This window comes from Marmota flaviventris, chromosome 8, assembly GCF_047511675.1.
Source record: "Marmota flaviventris isolate mMarFla1 chromosome 8, mMarFla1.hap1, whole genome shotgun sequence".
Classification (NCBI taxonomy): domain Eukaryota; kingdom Metazoa; phylum Chordata; class Mammalia; order Rodentia; family Sciuridae; genus Marmota; species Marmota flaviventris.
The window spans coordinates 94,585,489-94,604,360 of NC_092505.1; the positions used below are offsets into that span (position 1 = coordinate 94,585,489).

The 18,872-nt window shown below is 38.3% G+C and overlaps 1 protein-coding gene across 6 annotated transcripts in view; it reads right to left on the reverse strand.

The window, feature by feature from the left end:
* Positions 1–18,872, reverse strand: part of Fndc3b (fibronectin type III domain containing 3B) — a 326,246-nt gene that overhangs the window by 306,744 nt on the left and 630 nt on the right. Inside the window, exon 1 of one of the 6 annotated variants that reach the window (XM_071615468.1) lies at positions 18,505–18,733. The exons of the other annotated variants lie outside the window; for them this stretch is intronic. The gene's annotated coding sequence lies outside the window, so the exon portion shown is untranslated. Of the gene's footprint in view, positions 1–18,504; positions 18,734–18,872 lie in introns of those variants that run through there. 6 annotated transcript variants of the gene reach the window in all.

Here is an 18,872-nt window from a genome sequence, read left to right on the forward strand (position 1 = left end):
CCTCTCTTCAAGGAACTTATATTTTTATGGGAAAATAACACAAAGGGGAATTAGCCTGTTCCTTCTCTTGCTATACCTTTAAGTTGCACTCAAATCAATATTATTGGGATTTTATTAAAGATACTCTAGGATGGGGCTGGGGATGTGGCTCAAGCGGTAGCGCGCTCGCCTGGCATGCGTGCAGCCCGGGTTTGATCCTCAGCACCACATACAAACAAAGAACTAAAAAATAAATATTAAAAAAAAAAAGATACTCTAGGCTTCAGGTACTGGTTCATGCAACTCATCTTCTACTTCTTAGTTCTAAAGGGAAAATGAAAAGTATGGAGTGAGCCACACTAGAGGGTTTGCAGTGAGCAATCAGCCTTATGACCTGGGGAATTCAGAGGAATGCATGTGATAGGCCTTACCCTCTACCCACGACGACCACCACCAAACTGAGAATACACCAACACCATCGGCATCCTAGAGCAAAGGAACTGACATATAAAAGACAAATCTACAATTTTAAATTAAAATCCACTGTTTCATTACTGATTCAGAGGATTACAACAAGATTGACTTGTTGAATCCTAAAAGAACACTAAAACACCGTCAACTGGCTCCACTCACTGTTCACTATGGGGCTCTCTCTTCATGACATAAGTACTCTGCGAGAAAATAAGCATTTAATAAGCACCAGTCAATTAAGATCAAAGATCTTCACCACAAATAGGAACTAACTAACTAACTGGATAAATCTTCACATTCTTGCAAAATTCAAATATGTATTCCTAAAGCTAAAGGTTGAAAGATGTCAAATTGGTTTGAAACATTTCAAAATGAAGATTCCCACTAACCAAATAATTCAAAAGGACAGCTCAAAATACATGTGATACATGCCTTCTATTTGCCTAAAAGTTTTAATTCACTGGACTATAGATAAACTTCCTTACACGTAATCATCCGGTCAGTATCCTGGAAAAAAATACCATTATACTAAAGGTTAAGCGAGTTTATATAGGCTATCAGGTGTACTATTTTCAATGATTACTTTTCCATTGCAAAACAAACTGCGTTATTGACTTAGAAAAGCAAACAATATGCATAATGTGTCTGTGCCCTGATTTCTTGCAAAACTTAAATGTACTAGATACATTTCAAATAAATAGGTCAGACAGTCTACAAGAGTCCAGTTAGTCAGCTAATAATCCATAGAACCATTTTTAAACCTCAGTTCTCAGTCAAGAAAATAATTTTCTCAGTAGCAAATGCCTGTAATCCCAGTGGCTTGGGAGGCTGAGGCAAGAGAATCATAAGTTCAAAGCCAGCCTCAGCAACTTAGTGAGGCCCTAAGTAACTTAGTGAGAGAGATCTTGTTTCAAAATTTAAAAAAAAATTTTTAAAGGGCTGTGGATGTGGCTTAGTGGTTAAGTGCTGCTGGGTTCAGTCCCTGGTATTTAAAAAGAATGTAATTTTTCAGATCAAAAATATGGCTCCCAAACACTCTTTGACTATCAAGACTTTTTCAAAGCACTTAACTGTATATACGTTAGCTTCATACACCTCATGCTAAAGGACACAACTGATATCAGGAGTCCTGAGAGCTAATCTCACAGTTATTAAAAAAAAAAAAAAAAAACACTGAGAGTGTCTATGGGTCCAGACCCTTATTATGAAAAGGCCACTAGAAAGCCCCATAATTTTATTAATGAAATACAAAATTGGAAAAAAAAAGTGTTCCCCCAAATATGTATTATCCCATGCTATGAAAAGTAAGTTATAATATTAATACTAGTTATTTTAAAAAATCAATAATTCCACATAAAGCTTCTTGTAAGTAGTTACAGTGACAAATAAATGAGGAAAGCAGACATAATGGAAAATGTTGGTACTGATGACAACCAAGCAAAAAGACAGAGGCAAACCACCACTGCAGGCAACTGCTAAAGGCTTTAGGAATTCAGACAAAGAGAAAATGTTCATAAAATTTCCTTCGTTCAAAGTTGCCTTCCTGTGACGACAACAGAAGCTTCTCAGTTTTCCAATGTATTTTTTCAGAAAGCAATGAGAAAGTGCTTTGTGTGCAGCTGATGCAAATTGAAATTATGACTTTAAAGGGGCAAGGGGTTTTGTTCAGTATTCGTTAAGATGGGTTAATTTATATTACCTCCTTTTGACACAAAGACTGAAACATCTGCTCTGATTCTAATACTGACTCCACCTATGATTTTAAACAAGTCCCTGTAACCTGAAGACTCTCCTCAAATAATGTATATCATGGGGAAATATAGATATCTGATAGATATTGAGTGAGTGTCTAAGAATGAATTGCCAGATGAGGCTTCTGTAACAGAACATTCCAATGAATCAAAGAATATGTCAAAATAGCAATAAAGATCTTCAGCTTATAAAAAAAAGAAGTAAAGATATATTATGAAGGATATCAACTTGCTCAGATTTAAAAAATAAGAAATTTAAGATTACATTCTTAAACAAAGCACATAAAAGTGGTAGTGGATACCAAGTTAACCATAAGATTAGGAAATTTAACTGTGAAAGTAATATAATTACAACAAGAACAGGTTCACATTTTTTTCTATTCCTATAATATCAACTTTTTTCCTCTTGCTATAGAAACCACAAAGCAATTGACTGCTCTAATAAATACACAGATCTTCTTCAACATGAATGCTACATTTGAAAAGCAAACTAATCTGAGAAACCTTAACAAAGTCTTCCTTCAACCAAGTATCCAGCAACCAGAGGGATATGTGAACAGCTGGGCAGTTTGCAAATATGTGGTTACAAAGTCCAGAATTGGAGCAGTTCTGACATTAGTCAATAAGTCTGTCCACACACCTAATATGCCCACAAATCCATTCATGATTTCAATGAAATTAAGAGCCAAATGTCCTAAGTGAGATTAAGAATTTCAAATTTTCAAAAAGACACTCTTCTTATTCCAGTCCAAGTAGCAAACTGTATGCAGCACTCTATGATTTTTTTTTCTCCCTGCAAGTCAGAAAATTAAATTTCTTCATTTCCAGCCAGGGGCCCTGAAACAAATCTAATGGGTGTAGACAGCATTTCCTGCCTTCTGTAAAAAAAAATAATAATAATAATAGGATTGCCATTATTGCCATGGCCCAAGGCTTGAACTGAGGTGGGGCTCTGAAGAAACTGACCTTCACAGCATTGACTGTCTAGGACTTCTTTTTTGTTTGTTTGTTTTTGTCCAGCGTTAGAATCTAAAACTGGTTCATTCACTCTCATGGAGCAAAATAGGCCCCAGTCCCTATTATCCTTTCTATTCTACTGTGTTTATGTCCAGAATAAACCTACCAATAAACAACCAGCTGAAACTCAGCTTTGTTTCTTATCTCTTTTACCTTTTTTGAAGCTAGGCTCCCAATTTACAATAGGTTGACAAGGTTTAGGCACTCTTAAAGCCAAGAAAACTACTCTATTCATTGATACCTCTGCCAAACAGTCTATGTCATTTTAAAGAAATGAACATCCAAACAACAATGAGCAACAAAGGTGGTTAAGATTTCTAGCAATTCTTCCAGGTCTTAACCTGCTGAGCAAATTCCCTGCAGAGGCTTCCTGACGCCACTGCAGAGAAGAACGCCTCTGAGGTGGTGACCCAGAGATGAAAGGCAGGTCCTGGGAGCCCCATGGTTTCACCCACTAATGTCAAGGCCTGATCTCTCTTAAAAACAGTTAGAACAACATCCACAAAAAGGGAGAAGGAATGGGAGGGAGTGACTCTCCTTTATTACAACTTCCTTTGATCCTAGACTTAGGAGAGGAAGCAGAGCTGTCATATATCTACTTAAGAAGGGACAACCTCTCTTTCAGGAGACAGAGAGGAAGAACAATATTGGTAGAAACAGCACTTGTCATAACGAAGTACAACTTGGGATTCAGACATGCTTTTTTTCCCCCAAAGTGCTTTTTGTGTACATTACTTCATTTTATGCCCACACTACCTTACTAAGATAAACAGCTCAAGAATGACTTTAGGGATGTGGGCTGGGGATGTGGCTCAAGTGTAGCGCGCTTGCCTAGCATGCGTGAGGCACTGGGTTCGATTCTCAGCACCACATTTAAAAAAAATGAAATAAAGTTTAAAAAAAAAAAAAAGAATGACTTTAGGGATGAAATGCAAAGCAGTCCCTTGAACAAGGACATTCAAGGAGTCAACAACAAGACCAAGACAAAACTGTTAAATAATATTCAAACATACTTTAAAAATAACTGGGGATTTTAAAAAATTATTATTATTATTATTATTATTATTATTCCATTAAGAAATACATCTGGGGCTGGGGTTGTGGCTCAGTGGTAGAGCACTCACCCAGTACGTGTGAGGTACTGGGTTTGATCCTCAGCACTACATAAAGATAAATAAATAAAGGTATTGTGTCCATCTACAACTAAAAAATATTTTTAAAAATATATACCTAACAAACCTCTCTATAGGCACAGTAAAGCAATAAAATAAGCACTTGTTCAAAGCACTATGATGAGTTAAACAGTCCTAACGATTTCTTTTTACAGATGAAGACACAGAGATTGAGCAACTGAAGCACAGTTGGAAATTTGCACAACAGAGTCTCAAACTCAGATCTGTTTCCATAGCACTTAGGCTTAGTCCTCCCACTCTAAAGATGACTTAGGGATTTACTTCTTAAAAAAAAATATTAACTCCAAGCGAGGTGAGTAGTTTCACCTGCACCCCAAAAAGGAAAACTGTATGTAATAATCTGCTATTATTTATGGACAAGGGCTAAAGAATACCAAAGAAAATTGGTTTCTCTAAAAAGACTTAAAATCTGACATAACTTGCAGTGAAACTTTCTAGAAAATCATTCTACACTTTCCCATGGAAAATGTTATGGAAGATATTTCTTCGGTAGAATTGAAACTTACTGATGATAAACAAACACACCAATCTGATATAGGCCAAATTAAACTGTTATATTGTGTGCATGTTTGAATATATAACAATGAATCCCACTATCATGTACAACTATAATGCACCATAAAAAAATTATTGGGGGGGTGGGGGGAATACACCAATCTGCAAGGGGTGGTGGCTGGAGAAAGAGGATAACAAGTTTGAGGCCAGCCATGGCAATTTGGCGAGATCCTGCCTCAAAAAATAAAAGAGCGGGAGATGTCACTCAGTGGCAGAGCACCCCAGGGTTCAATCCCCAGAACTGGAGGGGAAAAAAAATTGTGTTAGAAATATTAAAAAAAAAAAAAAAAGGTTTGTCATTAATCTGCCAAGCAGAACATCTGACAACAGGGCAGAATCATCCCTCTACTGAACTCATCAGTGACTCAGTGGAAATTAGAATTTGGAAAACTTGCCATCCCATGTGAAATGTAATAGGAACAAACTCACTCACCTTCATTGGTGCCACATCCTTCCCAAGCCCAAACCTACTCCCTCTGCTCACCACTCCTATCCCTACTCCTCAAAAAGGCAAAGAACAGGGGGCCTGGGGATATAGCTCAGTTGGTAGCGTGCCTGCCTCGATACACAAGGCCTTAGATTCAATCCCTATCACCACTCAAAAAAAAGGCAAGGAAGTACAACTTGCAAGACTAGACAGCAATGACAAACATGTGAGATCCAAAATGAAGCTAAAATAATCTATTAGAGAAATTTATTTGAACCCTCAACAATCTTTAGCCAATTACTACATCCTGATAGGTTTGAATAAGCTCCTAAGAACACTGATCTAATTTATGAGAACAGGAAGGTGAAACAGAGACATTGTTTCCATGTTTAAATTGAATCTAACAAAGCAAACCCTAAAAGTTCAAGAGTATGTTTTGAGATTATTTAGACTGCCACAGGTATCATTAATATCTAGTTAAAGCTTCAGAACAATTATTACATAACAAGGTTAAAATTACTTCCAAAAATCAAATAAACCTGTTTGTTTCTTCATTAGTGATAAAATATAATGGTAACTTTAGATATCTACTTTTAAATGAGGTATAAAATAAAATATAAGATTTAGGGGCTGGGTTGTAGCTCAGTGGCAAAGCGCTTGCCTAGCAGGCACTGGGTTCAATCCTCAGCACTGCATAAAGAAAAACAAATAAAATAAAGGCCTTCTGTCCATCTACAACTACCAAAAAAAATTTTAAAATAAATAAAAAGATTTAAAAGTTGTTATACATTTCCTCCCTCCTTTAAAAAAACAAGAAAACAAAAACAAAGGGCTGGATTATAGGTGCAAACACCTATAATCCCAGCAACCTGGGAGGCTGAGGCAGGAAAATTGCAAGTTCAAGGCCAACCTCAGCAATTTAGCAGTCTCTGTCTCAAAATAAAAAACAAAAAGGGCTGGGGATATCACTCAGGGTAGAGAACTTCTGGGTTCAATCCCCAACACCACAAAAAAGGGAAACACACACACACAGAGCATTTTTTTAAGAGAGCTTATTTCCGTACTAAGACACTTATAACTTTCAATATTGTAATAATTTCCTCAAAACAGAGTGCACACACAGGGAAAATTTGGTGTCCCTTACTCCAAAATTAATTATTTCTCCACCTTTAGGTGGTGACAGTAGAAGCTAAGTATGAGAAGATATGCTTACATAAGCAAATAAGACACTCTGAACCAAGGAAAACTAAAACAGGGACTCCCATCTCAACTGTAGCCAAAGTGGGGGTTTTGCCTATTGTTCACCAACCTGTTACCATTTACAGCCTCCCTCCTAAGGCAGGAGAGAACCAGAGAGAATGGTTCTCAGTCCTCACCTGTATAAAGGAAGTCTGCAGAGACTGCCCCAGCTCCTTCTGGACCTTGAGGCACACTTCTATGAGGAACCAAAGAGCTGTTTTTAGGTGAGACAGCCTCAGGGACTGCATCTTCACTTGGTCTCTTTGTGCACACCACTCCCCACAAACACAAGGAAAGAAACCAGTCAGGTCTCACTTCAGAGCCCTGTCCTTAACTCACCTTCAGTGAACTCACTTTCTAAAGATGGAGTAGAAAGCTAAATGATTTCTAACAAAGGAAGCATTTAGGGTTGCCAGCTGCCCAGGTTTAGCCTGGGCCGCCTGGGAAAACACAGGCTGCCTCTGAATCCTGAGGTCACCTTTAATTAACCGCAGGAGCTGCTCTCCCAATAGCCAGGGATGAGACTCCTCTAGTCATTTCTGGGCTGCCCTTTGGCTACTGTTGGTACAACCCAAACCACTACACACTATGAACCTTAAAAGGAGAGAAAGGGTGGTATTAGGAATAGGATTTGCTTTTCCAGGTGCAAATTATAGGTATAACCTCTTATTCTACACAAATTAAGACACTGAGGATGAACAAAACTGTATTACTACTGAGTTAAAGAACTCTTTTTCATAGTTTTTAAAGTGCATGAAGAAGGTAAAACTCCACTATAATTTAACTATTTCAGATTTTTCCCAATCACTACATTGAGTTTCTTATATATTACTTTCTATGAAGTATACTCTTGTTCTCTGGTTTCTCTTATTCTAAGCTTAAATTGCTATTACCGCAAACAATCCAAGAAAATCTCCCTCTTGGGAGAGGGCCAAAATATTATTATTGTATCACAAATAAACTTCAGGTTCCTGGGCAATAGATAGGGTGAGCACACAGAATGCATTCAGCAAGTACTTGATCTTGATATTTGGCTCCCTAAAAATATAGACACTGCACTAAGCCTGGAGATACAAATAAGATCATTACTGTGATCTATTGAGAAGTAGTGTGATACTGCTTAAAAAAAGTTCTAGCATCAGTCCAGCCAAGATTTCTAACATTTTTAAGCATGTCATCCAATCTTTGATTCACCTGGTATATACCAGCTTCTGCTGTGGATACTGGAAACACCTATATGGAAACAAATAATATCTACCTTCCAGAGTTATTTTATATATGGAATACACACATGGATGAAATACACATTTACATGAGTGCCTGGCAAATGGTGGATGCTTGAAAATTGCTGGTCTCTGTCATTGGACTTTTCATCTAACAAGCATAGTGCACAAGTGTCTTCATTTTTATATAACTTGTCCTTAGCTGGTCATCTTTTAACCCCACACCCTACCCCTAAGTAGGGGTTCTATGATTGAACCCCTCTATTCTTCCCTAATTCCTAACTAGAGGTCTCTGATCTCCTAGGTACTCATCTCACCTTACTTCTTTCCAGTCAATAGATTAAAATCCTTAGAGGAACAGATTACAAAAAGGGCCAACTCCCAAAGTCTAATTGTCCCAAACTTGTCTAATGATATCATTCAACTAAAATACTTGATAAAATAGCAACTGCCAGATCCCATTCCAGACCTGAAGAATAAGAGGTCCCTGCACCTTCCACCCCAAATGCACAGCCCTGTAATGCCCCAGGAGCTTCTTTTCTTATCTGACAGGCTTTTACTCTACCTGCAAATAGCTGAGGTCATTCTCCTGAAATTCTTTACAGAGCAAGTTATTTGATGCTTTCTCCAATGCTTACTTAGTTTGGAGTAAATACCACTCTGACCAAAAGTCTAGCAGAATCAACTCAGCTGGGCATCCGACATCTTAGCAAGGCACATTGGAGGGGGGGAAGAGGAGGTTCTGTCCTTTAGCATCTAGCTTCTGGAATTTCATTATAAAGGGATTGTTTAAAACTACCACAAATCTCTGAAAAGTTACCTTTAAAAAATATCCTTGGGCTGGGGATGTGACTCAAGTGGTAGCATGCTCGCCTAGCATGCGTGAGGCACTGGGTTCAATTCTCAGCACCACATAAAAACAAAATAAAGATATTGTGTCCACCTAGAACTAAAAAATAAATATTAAAAAAAAACCTTAATTTATAATTCCTGAGCTGGCCTTAAATAAACAAGCAAAAGATATATAATTGAGAGCCATGTTTTTAGAGAACAGAAACAGGGTACTTGCTCAAATTTTCTAAATCAATAAGCATTCAGAGACATTAAAAAGTCCATATTCTCTCTAGAGAACTTTCATGTTTGTTTTGTTTAAATAGCAATAAATGAAAGCTAGCTTTCCACTGAGGGTGACTCATGTCTTTGTTTTATTTAATTAAATAGTTCCCTTTTATTTAATTAAATAGAAAAAAATAATAACTTCAAGAAAACTATGGAAACACAAAAGTGTCTGTAACATGGCCCAGGCTTCAAAGAGATCAACTCTGCAGAAGACATCCTGACTAAGTGCCTGAGGAGTAACTCAGTTTAAATTCAACCCGGGAATCCTGCCATCCAGCCATCAAATGAACATGGAAAACCCTAAGTTAAAACACTAATCATCACTACATTCAAGAGAGAAAAGGAGACAATCGGACCATGTCGAAAGGGACAAATATTCTGAAAAATACTTGTAAAGTACTAGAAGAAATTTAAGAAAATGATAAATTACATAAAACAATAACTCCAGAACATAAGAATGGGACATTATTTTATTTTGTGTAGGCCAAAACCAATAACTATTTTTCTGTAAAAACAATGGAATAATTCTTCACATTGTTCCTTGATATAAGGGGACCATAAATCTCAGTACCTTTTGATATCAACCAATAACAATCCTACTTCCAGGGATATGTGGAGGCACAAAAATGACCAGCTATGGTATGAATGTTCATTTAATGGAGTTATATCAAACCATTTATTGTGAGTGTGTGTGTGTGTGTGTGTGTGTATTTAAAGCACCTAGGTTGTGGCTCAGTGGTACAGCACTTGCCTAGCATGTGTGAGGCACTGGGTTCGATTCTCAGCACCTTATATAAAAAATAAAAAAGATAAAGGTCCATCGACAACTAAAAATATATTTTTTAAAAATGTATTTAAATACATGGAGTATACTATATACACAAAATTATATGCAAAAGAAAATATAACCAGAGAGTACACACACACATACCTATCACACCCTTGCAACTCCACAATGTTTTCCAAAAGTTCAAGAACGAATGGCAAATACTTTATATAGTGCATGGCATACAATTTTCTCTGTAACTTCTTTGTATATGTATGTAAATCTTTCCATTAGAATTTGTATCTGATATTTTCATTATTCCCTAATTGTAGTTCACATGTGATGTTTAAATTCTATATCCCATCACTTAATGAAAATCTTTCCATCTTTTGATGAGTGATCTAATTAAACTCAGTATCAAATACCTCAGAAGCTAAAAAAATTAAAAAGTAATCAACACTCAAGAGCAATAACCATGCAATTATTACATGCCCTTAGACAAGTACAGATAAATAAAACAGAATACATGCTTTCTTTCAGTATCCCCTTCCTACCTTGGTTTTACTGTCTAAAGAACTAAAGAATTTTAGCACATAATGTATTCCAACATGAATACAGACTAGATCATTTCTCCAGGTGGAAATGACAAAAGTGAATGTAGCCAGGCATGGTGGTACACTCCTATAATCCCAGTGGCTCAGTAGACTGAGGCAGGAGGATCTTGAGTTCAAAGCCAGCCTCAGCAATTTAGTGAAGCCTTAAGTAACTCACCAAGACCCTGTCTCTAAATAAAATATAAAAAGGACTGGGGGTGTATGGCTCAGTGGTTAAGACCCCTGGGTTCAATCCTCAGCTTAAAAAAAAAAAGTGAATGAACTGCTGAAAAGTTAGAAAATATGACAGGTCCAACTGTACATCTACTTTCCAATTCTGAGATGGCTCAACGTGTGTCTCAAGAGAGATTACCTGTGTATGCTTACATGTTCATGGATAGTAATAAACTACTTAATTCATCTAAATAGCAAAATGCTTTTTTCCTCCTCCAGAGATCTACCACTTTTAAACTGTTTCCTCTTAACTTCAAGTCAGTTATAAAATACAGAAACTCTCTCATCTCAAAAAAAAAAATTTTTTTTAAATGACCTAGGGGAATCTTCCCTTACACTACAACAGAAGGATGAAGAAGAAAAACAAAAAGACTATCTAACACATACCTACTTGGCTACTTGGAGTAGACGGGGGGGGGGGGGGCAAAAAGAGGCAAACAGAGATTGTGCAGAATAAATCTTCAATTTTTTTACATTTTTATTTGCATAAAATAATACACAACAATTTCACATTTTAACCATTTTAAGCATACAATTTCAAGGGATTACATAACATTGACAATGCTGTGCAACCATCATCACTCCTGACTTTCAGAACTTTTTCAAAATTCCAAAAAGAAACACTGTACCTATTAAGCACTCTCTCTCTCAGTCCCCACTTTCCCCCTTAGCCCAAGGTTCACTCATGTTGTATTATGTATTGGAATTTCATTCCTTTTCATGGTTGAATAACATTCTCTTGTAACTATTTACCATATTTTGTTTTTTCATTCATCTGCTGATGGATAGCCTTTTGGTAAATGTGATTAGTGCCACTATAAACAATGGTGTACAAGTGTCTGAATCTTTGCTTTCTTTGGGTATATACCTAGGAATGGAATTGTGGATCATATGATAATTCAGTTTGAATTTTTGATGGACCACAAACTATTTTCCACAGCATCTGTATATTTTACATTCCCACAGCAATACACAAGAGGTTCCGTTTAATGTATTTTTTTAAGTATTGTCTGATTCACTAATTCAGAATAATACTTATCTCTGTTACTGTTACTCTTAAGAGGTTTTTGGTTTTTTGTTTGTTTGTTTGTTTTGGTGGTGATGGGGACCAAACCAGAGCCTTGCACACGCTAGGCAACTAACTGCTCTACCACTAAACCATACCCCCTTAAAAATGGAATATTGTTACTCTTAATCAGAATTATTTTTCCTCAGATAAGAAAAAACATGACAGGAATATCCAGAACAGCAATATCTAAATAATTTTATTATTTTCCTCTTAAATGATTTAAGCAATAAAAGATACAGAATGGGTTTTTAATCAAACCCAGGGTGTCACAAGTATTCTACCAGAGTTAACATACATCCCTGGTCTCCCAAAAGAGTTTAAATATATCAGAGAAAATGGCATATATGATCTTAAAAAATATGAAGCAAGCTACACTTTAAATATGTACTATAAAAATTTACTAAATCTAATCACTAAATAGTAACATACTAGAAAATCTCATGTCTGAGTAACTGGGTATAAAATGTAAAATACACAGAGATATTTTTAAAGAAATTTACTCATTATTACCACTAAGTTCATACAGTACCTACCACTAAGCTGTCCAGGATGGTCTTGGTTCTAGCAAAAAGAAGAGGATGTGTCATTAGCTTATCTAAATACATCAGGACTTTTCACAATTCTGCCCAAAGGCAGAGGCAGAAGGAGATGGGCTACTAAAAGCAATAAGGATGTTCTTAAACCTTGAACACCTGCTCTTACCAATCTGCCATCAAGTACTTAAAAGTAACAAAGAGAAATGAACAAGCAGGAAAACAAATGTCAACGGAAAAACTCCAAACTAGAACCTCTGGATGGGGTGGAGGGGATGAATGTTGTGGCTTATTTTGCATGCAAGTAATATAGCTCTAAATGTGGCTGGTAAACTTCTTAGTCTACACACAGCACTGTGGTAAATCAACATCTATTTCAAGGTATCCAAAAACAGGACCTACTGTGCAGGATCTCCTGCATCTCCAGGACAAGTCCAGCAGCAGACTCAGCCTAGGCCCACACTGCATTCTTTACATTGCTTTTAAGTACACTGATTTTCCCAAGGTTCTTAAAAGTGATCTGTTCTCTTAATTAGATAAATATTTCTCTGGTGATCTATTTAAATGTCTGATATTTATAGTAAAACCTTTTCATAGAAAATAGGAAGGCAAACTCTACTTTAGCTTTGCCTGAATAATTGCAAACTTCTAATTAGTTACATCCAGACAATGGAGTTGTTTTTAATAGAGACCCCCTCATTCACAGGCTGTGGAGAATCTAAGTCACTTATGAATAAATCAAATCATTTTATGTTCTGGGATCTCAGACTCTTCAATTATTTCTCAAACATACTACATTTGCTCATGTACAAAGACCATTTTCTAGGCAATTATTTTCAACAGAAAGCTTTTCATAATTTTGAGTTAGTACTGTATCAATTTGGTTTAAGTAAATTTTTCTTACTGATTATTTTTATAAGAATTTTTATTACTCCTTCCAGGGTCAAAACAAGAATGGACTTTTAAATTTTAATATGACTTAGAAGCTTAAATTCTAGTATAAATTTAGCTTTGAATACAGACTGAAGGGGCTCCAATTTTAGTATTTCGCAAATTTCACGAGAGAGCAAGGACCAAAGTTGCCACCATCCTGCCCCAGGAGTTAGGTGATAGACACTGTTTGCTACAGAGCATTCCAAAAATATGAGCAAAATACCTCTGCATGCAAATAGAAAAATGCCTTACCTTTGCCAAAAAAAAAAGAGAGAGCAGAGAAAAATATTCCACTAAGAAAGAATCTAGTGCAGATCTCAATAAATGCCTTCTAAGTCAATAACAAGTGTATAGAATAAAAATTACAGTTTAAGCTCTACATCACTTAACACGGGACATTTTAAACGATATCTACTAGAACCTCAAATAATGCTACCTTTGGCTCAATACCATCTCACAAATATTTACCCCCACATCTCAGAGATTTACAGCTGACAAGGAGGTTTAATGATATTATAGAAACGAAACATTTTAGTGGTCAATGCCTGAACTGAAACTACCATCCAGAAATTACAGAATGTTATACTTGCATATCTCAACTAGGGGCAAAGAAAGAAAGAGTCAAAGACCCATTTTAAAATTGAGAAATGCCCCCATTTGTAGATGGCTGATCACTATTTTGCCAGATTGACATTTATCCTCCCTGTCCCCCAAACCCTAGGCCACACAGTTTTGGTCTCCAAGGAATGACCCTTGATATAAAATAAACAATTGTCCGCCAGGTAAGCCTATGGCCAGGGACTGGCGTCTCCTTGGCTGGATGATGCAAAGCACTCAAGTACCACCGAAGCAACTTCCCACAAAAGCCTGCACTTGAATTTATATATAGAGACCTACCTGACTGGCCACAGTAATTCAACCATGTTCAGCCTCTTGAAAACAAGTAATGCCATACTACAATGTATCTTTTAAGAAAAAATAATAAACATAGGCTTATGAGAATTTTACTAGATTCAAAGACAGAATAAACTGAAGAACAAAGTTTTGCCTCAACCACCAAAGTGTAGTCTCAATACCTAAGAATGAGAATTAAGGTTCACCTGAAAATAGTATCATACCAGGAAAATCTTTCGTTCAATGGATTAATCTCATTAACGTGAAGAAAAGCAATTGTGATTCCAAAGTAGAAACCCACATAGGTTGCAAAGATTTCCCTCCACTGAAAATGATTCTTTTCCATACTCAGCTATAATTGTTGAAAGCTCAAATAATAGCTGAGATAACACACAAGAACTAAAACCTTAGGCCTTAATCAATGTGGGAAGTTGCTCTAAGAGACTGCATCTGGATGACCCTGAATCAAGCCAGATGGGCCCAAGCACTTCAGCAATGCTAGCCTAGCCACAAGTCAACTTCCCAGAAAACATGGAGATGAGATGACTTAGATACAGCACAACTTTTGAGGGGTCACAAATCAACTATTCCATGGGGGGGAGGGGGGCATGGATAAAAGCCTGAAGATTTATTTACTGGCTACAAAGAAGAAAATTTTTTCTCATTTTTCACTGTCCAAGAACAATTCTGAGGTCTCTGAAAACATGCAAAGCAACACCATAGGACCAGTGCTATTTCAAACTTTGGAGTATAACGAATTATTGAGTTTGTATAATCCTTTCCCAAACACTTTTCAATACATTGAATCATTAATCCTGGTGATGACCATTTGAAAAGGTATGCATGAGATGTTTTCTCCTTTCATTAAAATTAGGAAAGCCAGGCTAATAGGGTTTCAAAAGCCTATCAGAGACACAAGTAAAAACAAGTCACTCCCTGACAGACTAGATTTTCTGATTTCCAACTAATGTTCAGGTGTGCCCTCAATCTTTGTCCATCATTTCAACATGTTCAAGATTATAGTAAATTTCTTATTTGTACTAAGCACCCTGATGTCCTACAAATCCAACAATATATCATAGGTTAAATTTTGTTACCTATATTTGTCACACTGTCTAGGACACTATAATCCTAGCGGAATAACACGGTTCTTATCCTGATTCTTTGAAAATAGTACAGTACTCCCAATGGCCAGGAATGGGTATGAAGAAGCTGTTCAGTTATCTGAATAGTTTCATTAACTGATGCCTCACCTGTAGCTGAATTCATAATTTTCAAAGGGCAGGAAATAATGCAATATATATATATATAACATTTACCAATCTGAAGCTCATTTGTTGAAATAAGGCTTTCAGGATCACAGAATGCTGTAGAGTCAAGGCTATGACCTACAAATGTCCATGGACTGTACCATACTGTGGAAGGTATAGCAGATTCAGATATACTGATTCTGAACATGGACGTTGACTCTTAATAAAACTCTTATAAAAAGAGACTGCTTTCTCCTATTTGTCTTTTCCTGAAAAGAGCCATGCAAAAGAGAAAAAAAAAAGTATTAAGTTATGGAATATTTATGGATGAAATCCAACCCAGATAAATGAATGGTTATTCTAACATAGGCTAGAAGTTTTATTTATTTCAGACAAAATCAGAAAGTCTTTGAAATTCCTTTTACCAAATGAAATTTAAAAAGTGCAACAGATTGAAATTAAATCCATTAATCAGAAAACCATTTGACCATTTGCCATCAAAAGGATCTTTCTAGTATTAATCTTACACATATTACTTCCAATTCACGGATGAATCTAGTATTTGATATTTGAATTTTATACTTAGATAATAAAATAATTATTTGAATTCTTCAAATTAATTTTTCAACTACATAGAAAAAGGGAACAGTTTGCCTGGCACTTTTGAAGTCATTTGAAAAGAACTGCCCAATGAACAAGAAAAACACAGGTTTGAAGGGATAATTATTTTTCAAGTACTAGTGACCTTTTCATTTTGCCTCCTATTTATATTCCCTTATTATTGTCAAATGTAAGGGGACATAAATGTTATTATTCCTTTATTGTCAGATGTAAGTAGTTGAAAATAACAATAAGAGCTGAAGGGATAGGTCAGTAGTAGAGTACTTGACTAGTATATGCAAAGCCCTGGATTCTATTACCTACAACCTCAAATAATAACAACAATGTGCTTATTTACCTACTTTACTTGTGAAAGCAAAGTTGAGAGATCGATAAATACGCCTTTAAATTCCATTTAAGGACTGGATCTAAAGCATCTTCTAGTAGTGTAGAAGAAAATTGAACTAGGAAATTCAAAAGGCAGTGTGACCAATTAAATAGATACGGGAGTCAAAATTTCTGTTTCACTGTCCAACATGGTAACTAGCCATAATTGGAATTTAAGTTTAAAATTATTAAAAGTAAATAAAGTTTAAAGGCAATTCCTCAGTCACAACAGCCACATCTCACTCAGTTGCACACACCTCATGGTTGGTATACTGGACAGCACAGACAGAATCATTTCCATCACTGAAGAAAATTTTATGGGACATTGGAGAGTTGTTGGTAACAAAATGATCTCAAGCAAGTTAATTAACTTCTGTGAATCTCAATGCCCTTGTTCATAAAATGTGAACTTAACAACACCTAAATTGAAAGATTATTATGAGAATTTTAATGAGATAATATATTAAAAGCTCAAGAAATAGTACTCAGCCCACATTTTTGCCCAAAAAAGAACAGGTATTAATATAACCCTAAAATGGACTTTGGACAATGACCATGAGCCTGAAATAGTCACTTCCCTTCCATGGGAAGCTCCATTTTCCTAAACTGAAAAGTTTGGGAAATTCTTCTTGTCACTTTCTCAGGACCCTATCAAATGCTGCCACATTAAATGAAGTGTTGAGCAAAAGAGGAATAAACTCCTGAGTAAACTACTACCTAGGCTCCTAGAGTTCCTAACAGATCCCAAACATTCTTCCAGAAACCCCAGAAGACTGGCTCTCCAATATAGCCCACACTCTGATGTGAGCTATTTATAAAGTCTGTCTTAAAAGATTACCGGAATATCTTTCTGAAATTGTATATACTGTAATTAGAAGCTATAACCCCCTATTCCGTGAGATCCTGCAGTTTCACCATTTCTTTTAAATGAACACTATCTTTACAGATGAATTTTTTTCTCCTAAAAGCATTTAAACAAAAACACCTTAAAAACCATTTTACAAAGGCAGCATTTTTTTTTTTTACCAGATATACCTCACTCTTAGCCAACCTGTGGGTGCCCCACTGGTGTCTAAACAAAGTGAGAATTGTACCCTCACTGGTGAGGTCCTCCTGCAGGGCCAGAAACATGCCCAGAGACTTTACCCTCGTTAACAGCTGCTCCCTGGGAGCCAGGAAATTTACAGAACGCTAAATCCAGAGAGTCAGCCTCCAATGAAGGGGAACCAAGGGCCCCCTACAAGAGGCAGAACCAGGGCCAGGCTGCTATCTGCCCAAGCCCTCAGGGTCACAGCTTTAACTTGGGGGTGAAGGCACAATTCCAACAGCAGAAATCAGAACAGAGCAGTTCTGATTTTGCCCAAGGCCTGAAGCCTTTAAAAAAAAAAAAAAAAAAGTGTTATTCCAGAACAGATTCCTTTTCTTCCGGGTCTGTCTGCTCCTTCTGACTCTTTGCCCACAACCACCGTGCCTCCCCTTCCCTAATGCCCCACCTCTTGCCACATTTATAAAAAAAGAAAAGAAAAAAAGTGGCATATTTCTTCTCCCTTAGCTTTCCCTAACAAGGCCTGGTAACTGGAGGAAATTCAAATCAAATTAGTTGCACATTAAAAAATAAACAGACAAGCAATCAGGGGGTGCCCACCCAACAAAAGACCTCACCCGTTCCAAAATATGATTAAGCCTGGGAGGGAAGGGGGAGGGAGACTAGAAACCAACCGGGATGGTGAGATAAACGTGTGCATTTTTGGCCCCAGCTTCAGCCCATCGCAGCCAAATTCTACATTTTGTTTAAAGAAAATGCTGGGCTAAAGAGAAAAGAAAATAAAAAGTTGTAACTTTTAAGGAAGTCTGCAATCGGCACTGTCTGGATAAAATGCCATTGCTTTCCTTCGTCTGGGACGGCAGGGTGGGAACTGGGATTCGAAAATCTCCAACTCCAACCGCGCACTCCTGGAAGCCTCCCCGCCAACGGCGCCGCCGGGCGCCAGCCCGGTCTCCTGGGACACTGGCCCGGTCCTCGAGCTCCCACCGGGCGCCGGACCCCAACCTGTAGGAAAGTTCGCGGGCACGGCCCGAGGCTCCACTTTCCGCCGGGACTGACAGGCCCTTCCCACGCCGGCCGGCCCCCGCCCGCCCCGGGCACCAGACGGTCCGCGCGGCCCCGGCCCGCCCGCCTGCCCGGCCCCTCCCGGCCGCCTCGGGGCGCGGATTCCGCCCGCCCGTCCGCCCCACCCCCGTGCGGGGCGCCCCTCGGGGTGACCGACTGACCGGAGCTCTGCTGGCCCACACACCGGGTCGCCCGCTCCTTCCCGCCGCGCCCCGCTCCCCTCCCGAGCTTTCAGCCGCCTGGCTCGCCAAGTCCGGCCGCGGCCGCCGGTTACCGCCCCCAGCCCGGGGGGAGCCCGGGGGGCAGGACAGGGAGGGAGGACGTGGCGCGCGCGGAGGTGGCCAGCGGCTAGGCGGGGAGTGTCCCGGAGAGGACGGGCGGGGGCGGGGGGCCCGGGCGGCGCCGGGGCTACGGGTCTGGCCCGCAAGGGTTTGGGACCCTCCCCGAGCATCCCCGGGTCGGCGGCCCCGGCCGGCCCCCGCCCCGCCGGGCGCAGAGGAGGCCCCAACTTCCAGCCCCACTTCGCACG